We start from the raw sequence: 18,056 nt of genomic DNA, 5'->3' as shown, positions 1-18,056 counted from the left end.
TCTACTTGAAAATGCAAACCGCCAATAAAGGAGCGCAGTTTTTGGTGCTTGATTTAAGACTTGGCACATCAGTAAAACAAATGTTGAGTGATTCAAAATACAGAATGTGTATAAACATAGCATTTACTTATACATACACATGCAAAATTATAATAATTAAAAACACATTTGACTAAATATGAATATAAATGAATAAAAATTTAAAAAAGATTCTAGAACTAAAAAGAATTCTGTTCATACTCACTGGATAGGTAGCAGCCAAAGCAGTTTTTACATTATTAATAAATGCCTTTTATTTATTTTTTTTCCAGGATAAATGTAATGATCACACATCATACTGCAACTATTGACTTACAGAACCAAACTCCAGAAATGGTCTAAAAACAGTTATCGATATTCACATGTCCAGATGCTGGATTTGACCTACCCTGCAAATCCGAACTCCTTAATAGCATCACAGAGCCAGTTCAGAGCTTCAGCCTGGTTTTTAGGGTTCTGAGCTAAGGCCATGGACACGACCTAATGTTTTAAAACCAAAAATGACCAAGTTTGACCCAAATGCCGATTCAGCGAATTCTACACATTCAGTGTTTTCCACTCACTTGTTCCGCAGGCTTCTGCAATGGCCCGAGAGGCTCTGACCGCACTCGCCACACTTCACGTCCCCAGTTTTATCCACCACAGCTTCCAGCACAGCCAGGGCTGATGTTCTGGAGAAAAACTAACCTTTCTAAACCACGGCACAAACGACCTGCAGCTTCAGCTGCATCACCTACAAACAGAGAAATAAATTCAATTCAATTCATTTTTATTTGTATAGCGCTTTTAACAATGAACATTGTCTCAAAGCAGCTTTACACAGATAATGTGGTGATTAAATGTAAATATGTTCTTTGTAAGTATGTTTGTCCCTGATGAGCAACTGTGGCAAGGAAAAACTCCCCGAGATGGCAAAGGAAGAAACCTTGAGAGGAACCAGACTCAAGAGGGAACCCATCCTCATCTGGGTTGCACCAAATGTCCATTTGAAGCATATATGCAAAGTTGCAGGGTACAGTGATGATGATCAGAAGCAAACTGCACTCCCGAGTCAGTGCAGCAGACCGCCAAAACCAACTACAGTCCAATCCATCCTCAAAAGCACCCGTTCTACTCCGGAATTACATGGAACCACCCAAGGTGTTGAGAGACCATCCCGAGCTGCACAGAAGTGTGAAGATCCATGGAGGGGAGAGGGGCAGGAACAGTGGTCACTGGAGCCTCAGGAGCATGTTTAACTCGACCGAAAGAAAGAAAGAGAGAGAGAGAGAGAGAGAGAGAGAGAGAGAGAGAGAGACACGGAAAGAGAAGGATATGGATTATTAAGTGTAACTATTGGTGTATGAAAGTTAATGTCACTGTGCAGTTTGGACTCCGCAAGACTCGCTATGGCAGCATAACTAAAAGGGAGAACCAGAAGGTAACACAGACATGAGGGATCTCTGGGATAAGAGACGACCCACCACACCACCGTTCAACAAACCTGAGTGAACATGTGAATGTGAGGGGACGACAGCATACAAATATACCAGTTCACCAAACACTCTATATCCATGCGCCCTCCAGATCTGTGCCTTTACCTAAGAAAAATCTACTGATAAAAGGCTTGACTAAATAAATAAGTTTTCAACCTCGACTTGAACACTGAGACTGTGTCCGAGTCCCGAACACTGATTGGAAGGCTGTTCCATAACTGTGGGGCTTTATAAGAGAAAGATCTGCCCCCTGCTGTAGTCTTCATTATTTGAGGAACCAACAGATAGCCAGCACCTTTTGATCTAAGTAGGCGGAGGATCATACTGGTACAGAAGTTCACTCAGATACTGCGGTGCGAGACCGTTAAGTGCTTTATACGTCAGTAGTAATATTTTATAATCAATGCGAGATTTGATTGGGAGCCAGTGTAGACTAATTAAAACAGGGGTGATGTGGTCGTATTTCCTAGATCTAGTAAGGACTCTTGCTGCTGCATTCTGGACTAACTGAAGCTTATTTATGCACTTACTCGCACACCCAGACAGTAAAGCGTTACAGTAGTCTAATCTAGAAGTAACAAAAGCATGAACTAGTTTTTCTGCATCCTGTAACGACATCATATTTCTAATCTTAGCAATATTTCTAAGGTGAAAGAAGGCGATTCTGGTGATATTATTCACGTGAGACTCAAAGGAAAGACTCGGGTCAATAATCACACCAAGGTCTTTGACAGCCGTACATGCTGAAACAGAAACACCATCCAGAGATGCTACATAATCGGAAAGTTTATTTCTAGCTGCATGTGGTCCAAGTAAAAGTACTTCCGTCTTATCTGAGTTGAGCAGAAGAAAGTTATTAAGCATCCACTGTCTAATGTCCTTTACACACTTCTCAACATTGTTGAGCTGATCTAGCTCATCTGGCTTTGCTGAAATATACAGCTGTGTGTCATCAGCATAGCAATGGCAAAAATCTAAAATCTAAATCTAAATGAACAGACTGTAGATGGACAGGAATCAGAAAGAGAAATGTCACTGGCTCACTCAACACCATGTGGAGCAGAAAGAATGGCACAGTTTAAGAGAACATGACAAATTTGTTCGCACAATTTAAGGAAAAGGAGTTACCTGGAAGTTTTTTTTCAACCAGGTTTCTTGGCCAAAATCCAAACAAGAGCAGGGCATCTCTTCCTTGTCCATTAGCTCCATTGCCTGAAAAATAAATAAAACTCTTTGAAACAGTTTTAAAAAAAAGAGACATTATGAAAATCCTGGGCTGATGGTTCAAAAAAACTTCAGACAGAATTCAAGATGACCATTTTAACAATTGACCAAAGGTATAATTTTTCTCGACTTTAGTTAATAGTCTTGAAAACTTGTATATCTAATTGCTTTGTAACTTGGCTTTACTTTCCCAACTGCTAAATTATTGGATAAAGCTTTTACTGAATCAGAAATAAAATTGACTTTCAAAGAAGCCTGATCACTGACCTTAGTGGCAGCAGCTGCAGGTGTTTTCTTGGCAGGAGCAGATGGTTTATCTGGAGCAGGAGCTGCAGGCGGGGCTTTTGGAGCGTTTTTCTCCTTCACCTGACCTGCAGCTTTCTTTCCTCCGGGCAGCTCCACTTTCTCGGCACACTCCTTAATCTACGAGAGACAACGAAACAAGTCTTAAATGTGCTAAATATTCCAAAAGTAGAAACCGCAAAACGAATACGTTCCAAAGCATCAGACGTTGTGAAGGCGAGAAAATGCTTTAACCTTGTCCGCTTTTAGTTTTTCCCCCCATCAGCCAGGAAAGGGCTCACAGCCCTCTCGCCCACCACCTGGAGCACCGTGCCCAAAGCTTCAAATGCGGCGTCTCGAACCACAGGAGCCGAATCGTTTGCTTGCTACAAGAACGAAAAAAAGACTCTTGCGTTATTTACCACTTCCTGTTAGTTTTTCATGAAATTTATCTACAGTATAATACTAGGTATATCTAAAAAAATCTACTTTGCATTCACTCTATTTCAAAGTCAAATATCTTAACTTTCTACTTAAAATTGAGCTAAATCAGTCGTTCCTTTTTTACCAAATAACCGTAAACCAAAACTGACTGCTCTCAAATCCTGTTATTTTATTTGGTTCTAAAGGAAATAGCTTCAAGGTTTTGGGCTCATGATTATTTTAATACACATCAAATCAATGTTTGACTCATCAATATCATTCTATGAACAGAATGGTGTGCTAAGAGTAGCAATCTTTTCACGCAAGTTGATCAGAGCCGTAATATCACGTCACAAGACTTTTGCTTAATGTCCTATTAAATCGTAGTAATTAGCTATTTAAATTGTGCTGTAGGCAAATACTTTTATTTAAAGGAAACACTGGAGAAATAGTATTTTACCGCGTTTATCTCCAATTTAACTCAAGTACATGGTCTGTGTACTTCGTCCACCACTGTCCATGATTCAGGCTCGACAACGTTCTACCGAGTATTAAAGCTGCTCTCGGCTTTTACCTTCAGCAAAGCGACACACAAAGGTTTGAGCAGGCTTTTCGGCAGCGTGGTGGGAGTGCAATGCCGGAAACTTCTGGCGAGAAACATCTCAGATCCCAAAACAGACGTGATGCTTTTCTATATTTAGTACTATTTGGCATCTTCTCTTGATTTCATCACTCACCTCAGCGCCCGTCTCAGCACTTCCACGCAGGCGAGGGCGATTTTCAGGTTCTTATTGTCGAGGCCTTTGAGAATTTCCTCCTGAACCACGTCTCCTTTCTCGATCTCGACGTACATTAAGCAGATGTCCAAGCCAAGCTCTTTAGCACGTGCTTTAGGCTGGTTAAAGACTTTACACACCACGCCGGACACAACCTCGCCGACAGTTCTGAGAAAGGAGGGAAAGCCAGACAGGAGCACTTAAAAGCTGCACCAGTAGAACCATTACATCTCACCTATTGTGACATTAGAGCTCATTATCAAAGTTTCTGCAGGTTTTTTTTTTTTCTAAGTGAGGTATAGCTAAACTTGCACTTCCATACAATCCAAGAGAGCTTTGCACCAAAACCAAAAAGCTGATTGGCTGTTTCATGATGATGTCATTTGTAGTTGTAATACATCAAATTATATTTGGACCAGCAAAAGAACAAACTACACCGCCATGGAAACGAACAAACAAACATTCTGAAGTGCTGCGAGAGCATTTCAATGATCATTAGAGGTTCCGATACATAGACATTTAAAACGGGGTCTTAATTTTCCCAACGATTTAAGACCTAGGACAGCGAATTTAAGACTTAAGGTCTAAACATTTTGATGCAAAAACCCTGATTATGCAACTCCTGTGCCGTTCACTAGCGCTACTCTGTGGTCAAGACAGCAATTAACTCCATATTTGTCATTCCTAGAAAACAAATCAGACAAATACCTTGGAGACTGTATAAACTTTTTTTAAAGCGGACTCAACGCTAAATTAATCTGCTTCAAAATTATATTTGGTTTTATTTGTATGGCTCTTTTGTTAATCGTCATTGTCCCACAGCACCAGTATCTGATGTAGAGGTCCATATCCCCATCACCAGCAATATCTGCTGTGAATGTCTGTGCCCTTCACCATCCTCAACTCAAATTAAATTTTGTCTAGCTTTGGCAGATGCTCTTACGCTTCTCAATTGTTTACTCGTACAGAGGCGGGCCAAAATTAAGGTCAAAACCTTCACTTCTGTCTCGCAACACGAAAATTAGGATCACTCTTATGCAGGGGGTTTCCATTACCGAGACGCCACATGGGCATTTTAGATAAACATATATAAATGTAATTTTACCCAGACCTTTTAATCAGGGAAGCAATTTTCTGAAAATATTACATCCTAAAGCAGTGTAAATATTAAACTTAATGGCTGCACATGCACAGTGCCAAACTACAGCGGAACCCAGGATAGGCTTCAAAACACAACAATAAATAATAAACTTATACAATAATAAATGTTTAACTTACCCAAGAATTAATTGTACACCTCGTCCTAAATTTAAACTTCGCGGTGTAAGAAGATTAAAGCTCAGTTTAGCGGCGGATACCGAAGCAGCTCGTTTTCCTCTCATCAACACTCAGCAGCTGTATCAAAGCGTCGCGAGCCACGTTTTATCTTTTGTGCGCGTCAGAAAATACTCTTCTGATTGGCCAGCTCCTAGACGCGTCGTTTCTGATTGGTCAGATCACGTGTTCGCGAGAAGGCGATTGATAGGTGAATTTTATTTAGGATTTGTTTATTGTATTTAAACTTTATTTACATTAAGATTAATGGATTATAATAGGATATTATGTCAAGTTTATTGTTTATAAGTTTATATTCACGTCAATTTTTACATTTAAAACTAAAATAAAATATGCTCTTGGTGAAAAGCCATTCAAAATATTTTAATTAGTTTTTATGTTATATTATAATAATTATATTATAGATTTTTTGATATTATACATTTTATTTTGAACAATAAAAAATTGGGAAACTGTCAATGAATTTCTACCTTTTATTCATCAAATAAGTTGCAAACTGAATACAAACAAAATCAATGACCAGGTCAAAGTTAGATGCCCATGTCCCCTTCACCAGCAATATCTAATGTAGATGTCCATGTCCTCTTCACCAGCAATATCTAATGTAGGTGTCCATGTCCTCTTCACCAGCACTGTTCATTGTAAATGTACTATATATAATCCCCTTTACTGTTTTCTCTATTGATCTCAAATAATTTTTTGTATAAAAATAATTTGACTTGCAGTCAATGAAAGTGAATAAAATCAACATTAAAAAGTTATTCTTTCTGTGCGGCAAGGTACCAGATGATCCACAGCCCAGTATAGAAGGGGTTTGTTTGGAATGTAATCAGCTACAATCAGCGTATTAGTGAGTAAATACTCACGAGCATTTACCTGTGAAATTTGTTTTCATTGTGTGCATTGGCATGAATTTGAAAGGACGCTCTCTTCCTAAAACTTGTATTTTTCTTTAAGTGTCTCTTTTTTCGCCCAAGTTCAATGATCCATTTTCCAACCTGCTATCCATCTATCACAGATTATTTCATTCACTGCTTGGCCATTTCTACAGTTCTGCTTCTTCTCTGTGAGATGACTGAGAAATTAATGAGTTAAATTAATATAAATGAACATTTAGGTCAGCTGAGTGTTTCCTTTATAGACACACACACACACACACACACACACACACACACACACACACACACACACACACACACACACACAAATATACAATTTAATATTGAGGGCGGCACTTTACCCCACATTTATGCTGTCCATCTACATACATGGCCATATACAGTCCTAGGATAAAGTAAGTACACCCTCCTTCAATTCTGTGTTTTTATATAGCAGGGACTAAATAATCATCTGTGTGTTTCTCACCAACTTCAAACAATTGAAGGTCAAACACACCACTTTAACCAATCTCATGTTAATCTTGAGAACCCACAGAATAGTATTGCATCCTTTATATCTCAGAAGAGTTTTTAGTTTTAGCAGATTTATAAATGAAAAATACAGCGTTACACTTCTCTCCGAAAACAGCCTTGAAAAACATTCCTGATGGCATGCTGTGGGTGGAGCTAAAGAGCCACAAGCATGTGTAGCTTTTGTGAACCGTTCGTATGCAAGCTACAAAATTAGAACAATAACTTTATAGTCTTAAGTTAATTATGGCCAACTTATCTGATCCAGAATCCTGAGTACAGCAACGACAACAACGACTACCGCAGGATGTGTCTAAATGGTAAGTACTAAGCCAGGTTCTTCTTCCCTCACATCCAAAAACACACTCCTTTAGAGACATTCTTCTCGTGCCCATACAAGGAATTCTTTCCTTTATGACATCACGAAGAGACATACTAAAAAAAAAATTTCTGAAACCCGGAAAGACTTTATTTGGCACAGAAATACTACATCATACGTCCAAATTTGAATTTTCTTCCCCCACCTAATTTCTTAAAAAAATATAGGAAAAGAACCTACATTTAAAAAATAAGTTGTTTTGTTCTTCTTTTTGTTCTTGTCAACTGAGCTCTCGTGAGAACACCACGGACACGTGATTGGTATTTAGTCCCACATTACCATGACTGCATTATTTTTCCAGGAGCAAAGGCAGTAAAGCCAGCCAACACATTCATTTCCTTCATGCAGGCTGTGTACATTTTCTGTAGCTATTGCATTTTCTCTGCTCAGTGGGGAACATGAATTAAATATAGCGGAGCTTATGGCGGAATTTTGGACGTCATGAAAGGTCAATGTCTTGCCAATTTATTTATATTGTTCTTATTGCAGGGGACTGAGGAGCTTGAACAGAGAAATGTGAATTCAGATCACGTTTCTTTGTGTAACTAATTTGGATATGGCTATGACATCTAATACAGATAACGTTTTTTTTCTTTTTTTTTTCAGGCATTGGAATTTGATTCGAGTCTTGTGAAACAAAACATGTAGTATAGAGGAATACAGACTTCTTTGTGTTATTTTGCACACACATTCACCCCTTTACTTTGGAAATACCATGCACACATTTTTCTTGCATTTGCACTTTGTCATTTGTCTTGTGACTTTTTTTTTACCTCCAATGTCCTTATAAGAATTTGTATGGTATAAATGTATATGGTCTAACAGGCTGTTTCCTGTGCACATTACTAGAGGTCAAGCAATATTGGATTTTAATGTTACCAATAGCTAGGTTGGATTGTACTTGGCGATAATCGATTAATTGACCGATTATGTTTTTTTTTTTGTTTTATTTTATTGAGGTCGACTGATTCATCAGCATCGGTAGTCGATTGCTGGAACTATCTACTATCTGCGAAAATCCATACTGAGAGTTTTTCCGGCTAGTGTCCTTATTCAATTCAATTCATTTTTATTTGTATAGCGCTTTTAACAATTACCATTGTCTCAAAGCAGCTTCACACAAATAATGTGGGGCCAGTTGTTCAAAGGTAAGATGATCGGATTCTGGTTATCGGATTGGATCAAATCTTGAAAATGCGTTGTTTAAAAGGGAAAGAATGAAATCTGAAATCAGATTAGATCACAGAATCCAATCCTAGTTAATATCTGGATCAAACCTTCAGTTTGTGTTGATCAAAATTTGTCAGTAGGATTTGGATAACTTTGATCCAAAAAAACAGGATTATCCTAATCCCAACAGGGGGTAGGATTTCAAGGTGGATTCCAGGAGGAAAATGTAGTAAAACTTTAAAATTGGTCAAATGATAAATTTAGTGTATATACTTTTATTTATATTTTGTACTTGACTTGTGTAACTGTTGTAACAGTGATAAAGTAGACATAGGCTACCAATTAAGCTATTCAGTATAGTAAAGTAAAAATAATGAAATATGAAATAATCCCCCAAACAGATTTCAATAACAAACAAAAATAATATATTCCATTTTTCTGTCATTCATCACCGTATATTAATTTCAAAGAAACAATCATCAGAGATGAGCCTGTCAAAAATAATGTCTAACAATTTCATCCCTTACTATATGTCCAGTCAGTCCCTCATTCTGACAGAATGCCAGAGGTTGGTCTGGTTCTTCAACAGGCTCAGGTGCATCATAAACATCACAGAGAGGAACATTGCACCTGATAGCGATGTTGTGCAGGGCGATACACGCTAGTATTATGTTGCATGCTCCCTGTGGTTCCACTCGCAAGTAGTTAAGGCATGCAAAGCGTCTCTCCAGAACTCCATTTAAACGTTCAATTGCACATCTTGTTTTGCAATGAGCAGTGCCTGTGCAGGTGTGGTTGCTGCAAGAAAAGGAGTCATCAGCAATGGTAGGAGTAGATAGGCACGGTCTCCTAATATTATTCCATCCGGTCGGTTGGTTTGGAACTCTTTGTATAAAGCACTCTCTCTCAGGATACGTGCATCATGAACAGACCCAGGCCACTTCACGACACAGTTTGTGATGATGAGGTCAGCATCGCCCACAAGTTGGATGTTGATGCTGCACCTCCCCTTTCGGTTGATGTACTCCCAATCCCTCTCATGAGGTGCTTGGATATGCACATGAGTGCAGTCAATAACCCCAATAGTATTGGGCATGTTCCCCAAAAGAAAAAAAACTTGTGCTTGGCCTGGGCAATCTGGACATCCTTTGGAAGTGAAACAAACTGATTGACCAGGCTGGCCAATGCAATTGACACAGCTTTCACTACATCGCTCACAGTTGATTTGTCCACTCCTATAGTGTCACCAACTACTTGGTAGAAAGTGCCAGATGCATAGAAGCGCAGACCAATGAGGACCTGTTCCTCCACAGACAGACTGTGACTTCTTCATGTTCTCTGTTGAAAGTTTTGGCCTGACAAGGTCTGCAATGTACTTAATATCAGCATTCCCAGAGCAAAAGCGAGCATACAGTTCTTCAGTGGTGTATTGCTCCAGTGGTTGTATGCGCTCAACATACACCCTTTGACGATATCCTCTTCCACCAAAACGGTGGTAGTGATGGACAATACCTGTCATGTCAGTGCCTCACTCTAAGTCCTCTAAGAAAGGCTGAATATAAGATGGCTGTCAAATACCCACACACTAATTGGCTGACGTGCTGTGGCTTGTGTTTAATTCAATCAATCATGCCAAAGGCCTCTAAATACTATGGTCACTGCAACAGATGAGGTGGAACCATGGACTCAAAAGGACCTAATTTCACTGTTGCAGAAACGCATGCACTGCTGGAGGGTGTTAAGTGCCATTATGCCTCAATAGTAGAAAGCTCTGTTATGAGTGCAATGGTGACAAACAAAAGGAAGAAAGATATTTGGGTAGAAATCACCCGGAATGTGAATACAATGGGGTCTGGCCAGAAGAGGACCTTGGAGCAAGTGAAATTTAGATGGAAGAATCTGAGGGCCAGATCAACAAAGGACCTTGCTGAAGCAAAAAAACACCCAAACAGGCAACAAACCCTTTAAGAAGGGTGAATACAGAGGACATTCTGGACTGTTCTGGACATTATTGGAGGTGAGAACTCTAAAGCTCTGCACGGGATTCAAGGTGTTGTAGGGGATGGTGAGCCTATGATTGTAGAGGAAAGTGGAGTCAGTTCCTCCTAATGCAGAGGAAACATTCATTCTGGATCTCAGCCCTATTATTGAAATACAACCTGGATCCTCACTGGCAAAGCCAGCAGTCACAGGAGCTCAGAAAAGAGGCTTGAAGCGTCCTTTGCCGAATAATAATGATGCCTATTAATTACTTTTAAAACGAGAGACTGAAAGAGCAGAAGCACAGATACTCCTGGCAGAGGAACAAATCAAGCTGACTAAACTGCAGCAAACCAAAGCAAAACTTCAGATCCGCCTCCTAAAAGCAGAGCTTGGAAATGCTGATCTCTCCTCCTCAGATGAAACAGAACCCTGAACGTTCTTTATTTTGTTGACTATTGGACATTTAGCCATTTTATTTTTTTAAGACGTTTTCTAAATATCCACAATGCATTTGTTAGTGTATATTTGTTTTTTATTTTTTGTGACTCAGATAAGGGGACATAAAATAAATTATGAATGGAAGTGGATGTTTGTTAATTTTTTGTTTTGTCTCAAAATAAAAAACTCTTACAGTGACCCCATGTTGGCTCTTCTACCTGTTCTTTACATAGCTGGTAGCCCACATTGTGATATGTTGTTCCATTTAAAAAGCACAGGTAATCCGGATTTGGTAATCTTGAAAACTGTGTATCTGGATCAGGGTGATCCAGTCCAATGTTGCTTTGAAAAACCGGTATAAAAGACGGATTACCTGATCCTGGATAGGAAAAAATAGGATTTCCAAATCCAGATCATTTTGATCCGGATTAAACTTTTTGAACAACTGGTCCGTGGTGATTAAAAGTAAATATGTTCTCTATAAGTAAGTTTTTCCCTGATAAACAAACCAGTGGCGACTGTGGCAAGAAAAACTCCCTGAGATGGCATAAGGAAGAAACCTTGTGAGGAACCAGACTCAACTGGGTTGCACCGAATGTCCATTTATAGCAGATATACAATATTGCGGGGTACAGTGATGATGATGAGAAGCGAAAAGTACACTATCAAGAGGCAGGCCTGGACGAAGTGGAAGATTCCCGGAGGGGAGAGGGGCAGGAACAGTGGTCACTGAAACCTCAGGAGCATGTTTAACTCGACCGAGAGAGAGAGAGAAGAGGGGTGACAGGAAGAGAAGGATATGGATTATGTGTCTTTATTGTTGTATGAAATTTAATTTCACTGTGCAGTTTGGACTCTGGCAAGACTCGCTATGGCAGCATAATTAAAAGGGAGAACCAGAAGGTAACACCAACATGAGGGATCTCTGTAATAAGAGATGACCCATCACACCACCGTCAACAAACCTGAGTGAACATGTGAAAGTGAGGGGACGACAGCATACAAATATCCCAGTTCACCAAACACTCTATATCCATATTCCCTCCAGATCTGCGCCTTTACCTAAGAATAAATCCACTGATAAAAGCTTGACTAAATAAGTAAGTTTTCAACCTCGACTGAGTTCCAAACACTGATTGGAAGGCTGTTCCATAACTGTGGGGCTTTATAAGAGAAAGATCTGCCCCCTGCTGTAGTCTTCATTATTTGAGGTACCAACAAATAGCCTGCACCTTTACTATTATTAGGAGCCAGTGTAGACTGATTAAAACAGGGGTGATGTGGTCATATTTTCTAGATCTAGTGAGGACTCTTGCGGCTCCATTCTAAACTAACTGAAGCTTATTTATGCACTTACTCAAACACCCAGACAGTAAAGCATTACAGTAGTCTAATCTAGATGTAACAAAAGCATGAACTAGTTTTCTGCATTCTGTAACGACATCATATTTCTAATTTTAGCAATATTTCTTAGGTGAAAGAAGGTGATCCTGGTAATATTATTCATGTGAGCCTCAAAGGAAAGACTAGGGTCAATAATAACACCAAGGTCTTTGACAGCCGTACACGCTGAAACAGAAACACCATCCAGAGATGCTACGGAATCGGAAGATTTGCTTCTAGCTGCATGTGTTCCTATTAAAATTAGGTTGAGCAGAAGAAAGTTATCAAGCATCCACTGTCTAATGTCCTTTACACACTCCTTAACATTGTTAAGCTGATCTCTCTCATCTGGCTTTGCTGAAATATACAACTGCTTATCATCAGCATAGCAATGGAAGCGAATACCATGTTTATGTATAATTTCACCCAGAGGCAGCATATATAAAGAGAAAAGCAGTTGGCCTAAGACAGATCCTTACGGAACACCAAACTTTACCTCAGAGAGTGTGGAGAACTCATTTACATCAACCTTATGAGTCACTAAGAGAGCAGCACATGTTGACTTGAGCTACACTGGGTAAAATATTTCACTTGAGCAAAGAACAAAATTTGCCGTTCCTATTATCTGTTTTGTCACAAGACTCTTGCTTATAACCTCAGTTTAGATTAAAAGACTCTGTTACTCTTAGCACAACAATCTATTAAGAATTAGAATGATATTTAATGGATTAATGAGTCTAACACTGATATATAAACTTTAAAAAAAATTGCACAAATTACATTTACTTTAATAATTAATAGTGGACAGTAATAATTATTTATTATAATAATTATATATGTATTATATATATATATATATATATATATATATATATATATATATATATATATATATATATATATATATATATTTAGTCCTGTCTATACCATGCTACCAGAACACCTTTTCCACAAAATAACTAAAGCATTTCCAAAAAAAACATTATTTTTCAGAAAACACACTGATCAAAATTAGAGAACACTTTCAGATACCTCCCAGTTATTGGTGGTAATCTGGTACCTGGTGCTAATTTCCTTGATTATCTGTCAACCCCTATTTAACTGGCAGCCTAACTTCCAGTTTCACTGACTCTGCAAGATGGTGGGCCGTTCTAAAGTGACTGAAAGCCTCCAGCAGCAGGTTGTCCAGATGAAGGCCAAAGGGATGACCCTATCAGCCATAGCAAGACAAGTTGGTCATTCCAAATCTGTGATTTCAAGAATATTGAATCTTTACAACATCACAAATTCATTCAAGTCTGCCAAGAAGGCTGGTCGTCCACGGAAGACAAATACAAAAGAGGACAGGATACTGTGGAGAATCTCAATGAGCAATCCTTTCCACACTGCACCTGGAATTGCTCACCAGTTCAGCGCTGAACAGGGTAAGGATCTGTCTCGTCATACAGTGTCTCAACGTTTAAGAGCATTTGGACTGAAAGCCGACTCTGCAGTGACCAAACCTCTCATTAGCAGAAAGAATTAAAAGGCTAGACTAAGCTTTGCTGAGGCGCATGTTGTGTGGACAGGGGAGAACTGGTCCAAAGTTCACTTCAGTGATGAAAGCAAGTTTAATTTATTTGGGTCCGATGGGAAACATTATGTTTGGAGACAAACTGGAGAAAGACTGAACCCAAAGTGTGTAAAGATGTCAGTGAAAAGTGGAGGAGGAAGTGTCATGGTTTGGGGCATGTTTTCTGCAGCAGGAGTTGGGCCTCTTATACAGCTACATGGCAGAGTGAATGCAAATGTTTATCAGAACCTTCTTCAACAACATATGGTTCCTTTCCTGCGTTCATCACCCAATCAGCCCGCAGTGTTCATTCAGGACAACGCTCCATGTCACACAGCAAAACGGGTAAAGCAGTTACTTGAAACTGAAAACATTGAAATAATGACATGGCCTGCCCAGAGTCCTGATCTCAACCCAACAGAGAACCTCTGGAAAATCCTTGGCGACAAAGTTATGGCTAAGAAACCCACTACAGTCACCGAACTGTGGAGGAGACTGGAAGAAGAGTGGACCAAAATCACACCAGAGCAGTGTGAGAGACTAGTGCTGTCCTGTGGCCGCAGATGTGCTGAAGTCATTCAGAGCAGAGGCCTGTACACTTCCTACTGTAGCGCCCCCTGCCCTACTTAGTTGTGTCAAGTCTAAGCTCTTTAGGGTGGGGCGACGGGTTCAATAACTTGGGGTCTCTCGACCATAGAACTTCAAATACTCTGATACCCGAACTCTGAAATAAACGAAAAAAAGAACCATTCGTAAAAGAAACAGTTTTGTATTTATTTCTTTTTTTGCTATATAAAATAGATTGAGATATAAATTATAGAATATATATATATATATATATATATATATATATATATATATATATATATATATATATATATATATATATATATATATATATATATATATATATATATATATATATATATTTATTTATTTATTTATATTTATTTATTTATTTATATATTTAAGTAATTAAGTTGACATGTATAATAATATATAGGTATGAATAACAATAGTCAATAGGTATTATAACAAAATAAATTAATTACTGTCCAATCCATTAACTGAATAAACAACGTAAACAGTTCAAATGAAATACACAAATAAATGAATATGCACTCAAACGAAAATCCCTAAACACTCTTACTATTAACTATTTCTGTAACAGTGCAACTGCAATTCTAAATCAACACTTGTATCACATAAGTATAAAGTATATAAGTATAAATCTCAACATAAAATAGTAGTGGGGCTACTCACACAAGCGAACACTCACTCACACAACCCACCCGATGCAGGCCTGTGTCATTGCTGGTGTGCATTGTGGCCTTTGAAAAGTTTAAACTGCCCTCTTCAGTTTGGCTCACTCAAATGAGCCAAACAAAACCCAGTAGCAGATACCTGTGCTCCGGTGATCACTCACAGTCTAAGTGAATAGTGCTACGTTTCCCGCGATCCAAGGCAAACCAAACAGTCTTGATGAATGCACGTTTTCTCCACCAAGTGCTTTTCACTCACCCGATCACAACCTGAACTCAAACTGATCTCTCGAAGTGTCCAACTGAAAATAGCGCAACACCCCGGTAATATGCTGAATGCAGTATATTGGCCCTGTAATGTTACGTAGACGTCCGTATCAACACAACGGGTAGTTTCTACTCAAAAGCAAAAAGTCTCAAAAACAGTCGATAAGACAAACAACAGTCCGTTAACACATCTCCTGGATTAACGTTAAGGCATAACCAAACAAAAAAAAACAATTTTACAAAGAAAACAAAACCAATATAACACGCGTTTAGCCGTTATTTTACCGTTTTCCCCGCACGAGCGTTTCTTCTTCAGAAACTCTCTCGAGCGCGACTCGTCTCTATCTTTCTCTCATTTAATTGACTCATTAACCAGCAATCACACTCTCATATGCATGGGTGGGTATAAAATAATTAACATACAATCACAGAAAAGATAATAAAACTAGGTAGTAACCAGCACATGTCTTCCAGGTGCAATTAAACCAAACTTTAGCGAATACAAGGGGTTTCCTAACTCTTTCGCCGCCATTGACGAATTAAAGGGATACACTAATTTTCAGATCACATAAAAAATGTTAATCTCTTTAAACACAAAACAGTTTAATGAATAGTATACTTAAACCTTATTATAAATCAAACCTCTTCAGACACAAATTATCTGAATGGTGCAGTTATTTAAAATGAGCTTTTAAATAATTATGACTATAGCTTTTATATGCACATATGTTTAGTAAAAGAAACCTAACCAGTAAGAGGGTTACACTACTAATTGCTGACTGTTGTTACCGTCAGAAAATTTTGTTGTAATCTTTTTCCGTGCTACAGTCATTGTTGTTTTCTAATTTTGATCAGTGTGTTTTCTGCAAAATAATGTTTTTTTTGGAAATGCCTTAGTTAATTTGTGGAAAAGGTGTTCTGGTAGCATGGTATAGACAGGACATATGTTATTTTTTTTTTTTTTTACTATTTTACATGGAGTGTTGTATTATCCAGTATCCATTTCGAAAATATCAGTAAATGAGTTGATTAATCCGTTATGGGCAAGTACAATCCAGCCTAGCTATCGGTAAAAAATTGGTTGACCTCTAGTTTTCAAAATAGATACTGGATAAAAAATAAGCATGTGAAATAGATTTTTTTTAATTGCAAAAAAGAAAAACCTATTGAATCATAAAAATGTGCAAAATGAAATTAATTAATAAATACAATTATATAATTAACAAATTATAAATAATACATTCAATATAGTGCTCTCTGTGCAGAGCGCAGTGTCACGTGTAAAAACAAACATCAGTGGCATCAGTGATTCACCTCTAGAGGCCGCTCTCGGAATGGCAGTGGAACTTCTCTGATGCTCCATCGACGAATGCTACCAGAAAAAACTGTATCTGTATCTATCGGTGCTGGTTAATCTGCAAAACCGATGGATCGGTTGACCTCTACACAAGACAAACTGTAGAATCTTTAGAAGGAGTACACGCTGCCACAGTCATTGTTTTGGAAAAGATAATTAGGTTTACAACAAGAACACATCCTACACAGTAAATTTGCCAGAGTAAAATTTACTCAATTTGAAGAAAGTTTTACTCTATTCCATATAACATTTGGTCCCTCTCTAAAAAGAGTAAAAGTTACTCTTTTGATAGTCATTTTTCCAGAGTCAATTATGCTCAATGTAGTGTTAATATTTTACTCTTTCAAGTGATATTTGACTCCATTTAGTGTTTTTCAAATTAACTCTTGTACTATTTTACACAGTTCTGAGCTACTTGAAATTGACTCTGCTACTTTTTAACTCTTTTCAGAGGTACTTTGACTTTACTCTGCAACAATTTCCTTCCCCTCCAGAGTTGTTTATCATCAATTCTAAGTGACCTCTAAAGAATTTACTCCAGGGGTGTCAAACTCAGATCTGGCCCGCGGGTAATTATTTTTGGCCCTCGAGATCATATCAAGTGTGTATTAGAGCTGGCCAGCCAGTATATAGCGCATACATCGCTAATACTACAAATCCCAGAATGCTTTGTTAGTGCGCGGGCGCGTCAGTCGAGACCGCTGAAAAACTCCGCGTACTCAGCGCTGAATTTACCCGGAGATTTACCGACTTTGAATCCCAGAAATGCAGATTTGAACTGCTCAGTAATCTGTTTGTGGTTGACGTGTAAAGCGCACCATCCAACCTCTAAATGGAGCTGATTGAACTCCAGTGTAGATACACGCTCAAGTCAAAGTACGACTCTGTGTGTGCTGCACAGTTTCCATGTTTCCTCCCTGACACACTGCTCCAACTCCGAGCCCAAACTGTTTAAATGTTCTTTATGTTCGGCAGCACATATCTGTGTGAGCAACTGTTCTCTTTAATGAAGATGAACAAAACACCACTCAGGAGTCTTACTGATGAACATCTTCACTCTATCCTGAGGATTTCCTCAGCTCAGAACCTAAAACCAGACATGATGCACTTGCATCTAAGAAGAGATGCAGGAATCTGTCTTTAACCAATCAGAGTGTAAAAAGCTGAGCTTTAATGAATGTTGTCTTTATGCACTTTTTCTACTCCAAGGCATGAACTGTTAATGGTTGAATGATTGCTTTTTTTTAATTGATGGAAATTATTATTCTTTTTGGTTGTTTTGTTGGTTGTTATATATATATA

At 38.4% G+C, this 18,056-nt stretch overlaps 1 long non-coding RNA gene and 1 pseudogene across 1 annotated transcript; both read right to left on the bottom strand.

Moving 5' to 3' along the window:
* Positions 1-3,302: 3,302 nt before the first annotated feature.
* LOC124391595 lies at positions 3,303-5,296 on the bottom strand. The gene is made up of 3 exons (XR_006927008.1): positions 5,275-5,296; positions 4,181-4,387; positions 3,303-3,406 (listed from the first exon to the last, which is right to left on the bottom strand). It is a non-coding gene; the product is annotated as an uncharacterized LOC124391595 (long non-coding RNA).
* A 3,710-nt stretch (positions 5,297-9,006) lies between these two features.
* Positions 9,007-10,031, bottom strand: LOC124390851 (annotated as a pseudogene).
* Between the last annotated feature and the right edge of the window lie 8,025 nt (positions 10,032-18,056).

Source organism: Silurus meridionalis, chromosome 9, assembly GCF_014805685.1.
Source record: "Silurus meridionalis isolate SWU-2019-XX chromosome 9, ASM1480568v1, whole genome shotgun sequence".
Lineage (NCBI taxonomy): Eukaryota > Metazoa > Chordata > Actinopteri > Siluriformes > Siluridae > Silurus > Silurus meridionalis.
The sequence above is the reverse complement of the archived record's forward strand: the minus strand, read 5'-3'. Positions and strand labels throughout refer to the sequence as shown.